We start from the raw sequence: 7,181 nt of genomic DNA on the forward strand, positions 1-7,181 counted from the left end.
GGCCCTGGCAGGGGGGTCCAGTCCCACCTAGAGGCCTTTCCTGTAACCCACCTGCCCTATGACCTGGCCCCTCTACACCCATGCTCAGGTGCCTGCAGAGGCCTGAGAACCCAGTGCCCCCGGCCCCCTGACCCCAACCCAGCACACGGCTGGGGGCACAGAGGGGCAGGGGAGGGGGCCCAGGATGTGGGGCCCAGGGTGGGGGTGGGGCAGAGTTTGGAAAGACCCAGAGTTGCTTTCCACTGCTGGGCGCTCAGCCCTCCCAGAAAAGGAATGGAGGCTGATGGTTTTGTGCAGGATGGGAAGGGAACACCGCCCTGGGATATGCAGGCAGGAAACAGCAACAGCAGCCCCCCAAGGCCAAGGACTGCTCATCCCTCCAGAGCGGGGCTCCCTGCGCCGCAGGGACGGCCGACACACGAGGCTGGGGGGGCGGGCTGCACCGCTAGGGCCTGAGGACCCTCCGCCTCCGCCCTTAGGCCAGAGGAGGCCCCCAACAGGCACGGCGTCCCGGAGCCACATGTGTGTCCACCTTGGGCCCGCACCCCACCTCGGGACGCCGGTGAGCACCTGGGACTTCCCCTGCGCTCACAGGGCCCAGGAGCGCAGGTCCCGGCCACAGCCGCACACCACGGCCTTCCGAGCGGGGCCGCGGGATGACGCCCCCGGGCCGGCGGGTGGACAGAGCAAGGCGAGCGAAGGGCGCGTCCGCGGGCTTGACCAGGCTCCGGGGGAGAGGAAGGGGCCAGAGCCGCCCCTTTCAGAAAGGCCCTGCACTCAGGCGTCGCAGCTCGTCGACTGTGTACCAGCGGGGATGCGGGGGGTCTCGTGGCGGTGGGAGGCGCCCTGCTCTTGTGGCCCCGCCCCGGCCGGCGGCTGCGTTCTGGGCGAGGCAGGACTCCGCTGGCCTGCGGCTCTGGGGCCGGGCCCGCGTCCTATCCGCGGCGCCACCTGCAGGGGACCTCGCAGTAGGCCGGGGCCAGGCCGCCGCGGCTCGGATCGCCCCCCGGGCGCCCCGAGCGCCCGCGGCGGACACACCCGGCCAGCCCCGCCCCGCCCCCTGCGCCCCGCGTTCCGCTTTCCCCGCGGGACGCTCCTCCCCGCACCTGCCCGGGCCGGCCAGCGCGAGACACGGGCGGTCAGGCCTGCCGGGGGTGCGCTGCGGGCGCCGAATGAGCGGACACAGCCCGGGGCGGGGGGGCAAGGGCGTGGGGACAGAGGGCGTCCCCCACCTGACACCCCGAAGACACGGCGGGTGGGCCCCCCGCAGCCCGGCCCCTTCCGGGCGGTGAGTGCTGCCTACTCTGGTAGAAGCAGGACTGAAGACGGGCCGTGGGGCGCCTGGGGAGGGGGCCTCCCCCCGGCGCCCAGCCTCGTGCCAGGCCAGCCTGCCTGCCTGAGTCAGACGCCGACCGGCTCCCCGCCGCCCTCCTTCGCCACCCCCCTGCCCCCCCACCCCGCGCCTCGAGGGCCACGGTGAGGGGGACACCCGCCAGGGTCTGGGGGCCGCTGCGCATGCCCCGGGGGTGGGCCTGGTCTACCCCTGCCCCCCTCCCACCGAGAGGCCTAGCCGGAACGGAGAAGGCCACCGGAAGTGCCAGGTAATGGGGCGGGGCTGCAGGAGGGGAGGGGGCCAGCCTGGGTCCACAGCGCCGCCCCAAAGTCATCAGGGGCGCCAGACCTGCCACACCTCAGGGAGCAGCTTCTGGCCAACTGACGCAGGAGCCCGTTCCAGGGAGGCCGCCGCAGGAGGAGGTGGCCTAGCACAGTTTCCTCCATCAGTCCTTCAGGGCTGGACAGTGAAGGATGCCCCACGTGGGGAGTATCAGTCAGTGACCAGCAGGGAGGACATGGTGCTGAGATGCAACTTACAAACGTCTCCCTGCAGTGAGCACAGAGTCAGCAACGGAGAGGCCACAGCCGGGGGCAGAATCCACGGGCAGCAAGGGCTGCGGAGACAGACCGGCCAGGGGGAGGGGCAAATGCCAGTGCGGCTCTGGGGAGACTGGCACCCACGGCCCGGGAACCCCCGGCTCCAGGCAGGGCTGGTGATGTAGCCTCCGGAGAAGACAGACCCACGCCGGACCCGGTGGACACAGGCTTTGCTTCTGGAGACGGGGCCAGAGGTCAGCTCAGTGCACCGACATCCAGTGCAGAAGCAGCCCCCACAAGCGGCCATCGCCTGCCCAGGGCGGAGGGCGGGCTCAGAGGGGACGTGCCCACCTGCCCCACAAGAGCAGAGGCGGGAAGAAGGCCACCAACAGGTGCGGGAGGGGCTGGAACTGAGAGCCGGAGGTGAGGCAGACATGACAGGGAGCCCTGGGCCCGTCTGGACTGTGTGTCCACGCAAATGTCTGCCAGCTGGGCTGTGGCCCTGACACGCCAGAGGCCCTCCTGCACTGGCCTTTCCTGGGCGATGCCCAGAGGTGTGCAGAAGGGGAGCGCGGGTACCTGCACAGCAGAGGGCTGGGCAGCCTGCGATGGAGTCTACGCAGGGCACACGAGGACGCGTGCTGTGCTGGTTCGTGGTCCAAGCCTCAGGGACGCCTGGGGGCCTCCGCTCTGCCCCTGCGAGCTCTGGGAAACCTGAAGAGGGCCAGGCACCTGCCACAGAGGCCACGTGGGGGGACCACGAACCGCAGAGCGCACTGGGGAGATGGGCAGTGACGAGAGAACCGGCCCGAGGAGGCCCGGTGACCCAGGAGCGGCCACACACGCTTGCCATTCAGCAGACAGTGAGCTGCCTGCCCCCCGCCACCATCTGTGGCCTCTGTAATCTGCACTGGGGTCTCCCCGCCGCGGCAGCACCAGATCATCTAGTGCCACCTGGAACTCCCCACATCTCAACCTTCGTAAAAAAATCACTCTGCTCTAAGAATGACCTAGAAACAGCGTAAAAGTCAAAGGCTGTCAGAGGGTGGGTTGTTTTTTAAATAACAGAACAACTCAGCGTGAGCAAGTCCAACATAATCATATAGTATTATTTACCTGTGGAATTAGAAAAATAATGCAGATGAACTTATTTGCAAAGCAGAAATAGACACAGACATAGAGAAAAAACATGCAGATGGCAAGGGAGAAGGGGGGTGGCAGGATGGACTGGGAAACTGAGACTGACATACAGACACTACTAAGTATAAAATACATCTGATGCTGAAGCTCTAATACTTCGGTTAGAACCGGACATGGAACAACAGACTGGCTCCAAATAGGGAAAGGAGTATGTCAAGGCTGTATATTGTCACCCTGCTTATTTAACTTATATGCAGAGCACATCATGAGAAACGCTGGGCTGGAAGAAACACAAGCTGGAATCAACATTGCCGGGAGAAATATCAATAACCTCAGATACGCAGATGACACCACCCTTATGGCAGAAAGTGAAGAACTAAAGAGCCTCTTGATGAAAGTGAAAGAGGAGAGTGAAAAAGCTGGCTTAAGGCTTAACATTCAAAAAACTAAGATCATGGCATCTGATCCCATCACTTCATGGCAAATAGATGAGGAAACAATGGAAACAGAGGCTATTTTTTTGGGCTCCAAAATCCCTGCAGATGGTGACTGCAGCCATGAAATTAAAAAACGCTTGCTCCTTGGAAGAAAAACTTGACCAACCTAGACAGCTTATTAAAAAGCAAAGACATTACTTTGCTGACAAAGTCCGTCTAGTCAAAGCTATGGTTTTTCCAGTGGTCATGTATGGATGTGAGAGTTGGTCTATAAAGAAAGCTGAGCGCTGAAGAACTGATGCTTTTGAACTGTGGTGTTGGAGAAGACTCTTGAGAGTCCCTTGGACTGCAAGAAGATCCAACCAGTCCATCCTAAACGAAATCAGCCCTGAATATTCATTGGAAGAACTGATGCTGAAGCTGCAACTCCAATACTTTGACCACGTGATGCAAAGAACTGACTCATCTGAAAAGACCCTGATGCTGGGAAAGATTGAAGGCAGGAGGAGAAGGGGACGACAGATGGTTGGATGGCATCACCGACTCAGTGGACATGAGTTGGAGTAAGCTCCAGGAGATAGTGAAGGACAGGGAAGCCTGGCCTGCTGCAGTCCGTGGGGTTGCAGAGCCGAACACAGCTTAGCAGCTGAACAACAGTGAGAACCTACCGTAGAGCACAGGGAGCTCGACTCAGTGTCCTGGGGTGACCTACATGGGAAGGAAATCCAAAGAAGAGTGGATATATATGCACATATAGCTGATTCACTTTGCCGTACATCAGAAATCAACACAACATTGCAAAACAACTATAGCCCAATAAAATTAATTAAAAAAATAAACTGTGATGCTGATGCCCCCCCAAAAGTTCAGCGTGCTGGCTGATACGCTTCCGGCTTTCCACCTGTCTGTTCTGCTGGTCGGCGATCCCTCCGCCCTTCTCGCTGCTCATCTGAGGCTCCCTGTGCTCTGTGTCCTGTTAAAGAGGTACCGATCCTTCACCTTCTCTCATTTTGGAAAATCAGACGTGTGTTTTCTTCCCTGTGTCGCCCGACCCCACAGTTTCCTTCCCTTCCCTCTCTGCTTCCCCAGATAAAACTTTTAAAACAATTAAACAAACATTGTTTTAGGGATTTCCCTGGTAGTCCAGCGGTTCAGAATTCGCCTTGCAAAGGAGGGGGTGCGGGTTCGATCCCTGGTCAAAGAGCTAAGATCTCACATGCTTCTGGGGCCAAAAAAATCAAAACATAAGTCAGAAGCAACATTGTAACAAACATTCAATAAAGACTAAAAAAATGGTCCACATCAAAAAATATTTTTTTAAAAAATTGGTTTAAAAACTTGTTTTATTGATGCTCTGTTTTCTACTTCATGAAGTTTTGCTTCCTTTTTTGTATGACCTGTACTTTTTATAGTTTTTCTTTAGTTCCTTTTGGCTGTGTGGGTTTTCTCTAGCTGTGAGGCCGGGGCTCCTCGTCCCGGGGCTCAGCTCTGGGGCCACCGGCTCGGCAGTTCAGGCTCCATAGCTGCTGCCCGTGCGGTCAGTTGCTCTGACGCGGAGAGAATCTTCCCGGACCAAGGATGGCACTCATGTCTCCTGCACTGGCAGGCAGATTCTTTCCCACTGAGCCACTAGGGAAGCCCCCAAATAATTTTAAATTAAAAATTTTTTTAACATCAGAGAACAGCAAAGGAAGAATAAAGGAACAAAAACATGAGACTCATAAAACAAATAGTAACATGTTGCTGTTCAGTCGCTCAGTCGTGTCCGACTCTTTGTGACCCCACGGACTGCAGCACGCCAGGCCTCCCTGTCCATCACCAACTCCTGGAGTTTACCCAAACTCACGTCCATTGAGTCGGTGACGCCATCCAACCATCTCATCCTCTGTCATCCCCTTCTCCTCCCCGCTTCAATCTTTCCCAGCATCAGGGTCTTTTCCAATGAGTCAGCTCTTTGCATCAGGTGGCCAAAGTATTAAGAGCTTCAGCTTCAGCATCAGTTCTTCCAATGAATATCAACATGGGAGACTTAAAATCACCTAGATGACCGTTAGGGATCAAACACTCTAATTAGAGGATAGATTGTCAGGCTGGAGAAACAAAGCTTTCTTTGTTTTCTTTTCTTTGTTTTCTTTTCACCCCAACACAAGATATTCACCTGAGACGTTCTCTACATACAAAGACACAGAAAGACTGGGTGAAGGGATATAAACACTAACCAGCACTGTGGTGGTCCCTGCATTAATAACAGGCACAAGGGACCTTAAGGCAGGAAGTGTGAAACAACAAATTAAGACATCTTTCATATTGATGAAAAGTTTAATTCAACAGGAAGACAAAACAATCCTAAATGGGCAGGCATCTAATAGCATAGCTCCAGACTACACACAGCAGCAGCTGACCCAGCTAAAGAGAGATACATACAAGTCCACCGCCGTGGCTGGACGTGGTGCCCAGCAGACAGGGCGAGGTGAACAGAGCCTGAAGATGCAGGGGACGACGTCACACGCACACACCACATCCAACAGCCGCCAAGCGTATTCTTATTGAGTCACACGGAACATTGCCCAACAGAAGTTATGTGGCAGCTGTAAAGCCCATCTTCATACACGTCACGGGACTGGGCTCACAGCAGGCTAGACCCTCCAGCCCAGCCTTCAGACCCCACGGGCCCTCCCAGGGCCTGAGTGAACCAGAAACAGCAGCCCAGCTGCTCCCAACCCCGACCCTCAGAACCTGGGAGAGATAATAGACGTTTATTATCATTACATGACATGAATATAATAATGTGTTACATTTGTGGTTGTTCAGTCTTTGGGACCCTGCAGTATACCAGGCTTCCCTGTCCTTCACTGTCTCCCAGTTTGCTCAAACTCAAGTCCATTGAGTCGGTGATGCCATCCAACCATCTCATCCTCTGTCGTCCCCTTCTCCTCCCTGCTTCAATCTTTCCCAGCATCAGGGTCTTTTCCAATGAGTTGGCTCTTTACATCAGGTGACCAAAGTATTGGAGCTTCAGCATCAGTTCCTCCAATGAATTTCATTCAGGGTTGATTTCCTTTAGGACTGATTGGTTTGATCTCCTTGCAGTCCAAGGGACCTCAGGAGTCTTCTCAGATGTTACAGACTATACACCACACACGATAATTATTTATTAGGATTTACCTACTTTTCCAGCTGCTTTGTCTTGCAGTAGCCTGTTACATAGCAGCAAGTAACTGACACTTCTAGCTTCTTGAGCTGGGCGCCCAGGGTATGGACTTGACATGTTTCTTCCTTTCTGACACATGCATTGAAAGGGGGAAAGTTTCCTCCAAGCACGAAGCAAACCCAAAGAAAGCAGAGGAAAGGAGAACAGGAACCAGTGATACAGAAAACACAGGAGCAGCTCAACAAAGCCAAACAGTGGTTGTTAAAGGACTAGCAGAAGTGACGAATCCCTAGCGAGAGTAAGGAGGACGGAGTCACATCAACAATGAGAGGGGACACATTACAAGGCCTCAGCGACTGAGAAAACGCGGAAAGAGATGACAAAGCATTTTATGCCGATAAGCCAGACAACTTGGATGCAATGAAAAAAGTCACTGAGAAACAGATCTACCAAAATTGACACAAAAAGAAACTGAGAATCTGAGTCATCCTGTATCTGTTAATTCGAATCAAAGGTGTTTTCCAGATCAAGCCCTCATCTCATGTCATCACATGTTCAGCGCAAGAGGCTAAGTCACGTTA

The 7,181-nt window shown here is 55.4% G+C and overlaps 1 long non-coding RNA gene across 1 annotated transcript; it reads left to right on the forward strand.

Moving 5' to 3' along the window:
• Positions 1 to 1,008: 1,008 nt before the first annotated feature.
• LOC145539219 (uncharacterized) lies at positions 1,009 to 4,759 on the forward strand. Its single transcript, XR_014077640.1, has 2 exons — positions 1,009 to 1,292; positions 1,388 to 4,759. It is a non-coding gene; the product is annotated as an uncharacterized LOC145539219 (long non-coding RNA).
• Positions 4,760 to 7,181: the final 2,422 nt, after the last annotated feature.

Source organism: Giraffa tippelskirchi, chromosome 2 (genome assembly GCF_054371585.1).
Source record: "Giraffa tippelskirchi isolate mGirTip1 chromosome 2, T2T-mGirTip1v1.2.pri, whole genome shotgun sequence".
Taxonomy (NCBI): Eukaryota; Metazoa; Chordata; class Mammalia; order Artiodactyla; family Giraffidae; genus Giraffa; species Giraffa tippelskirchi.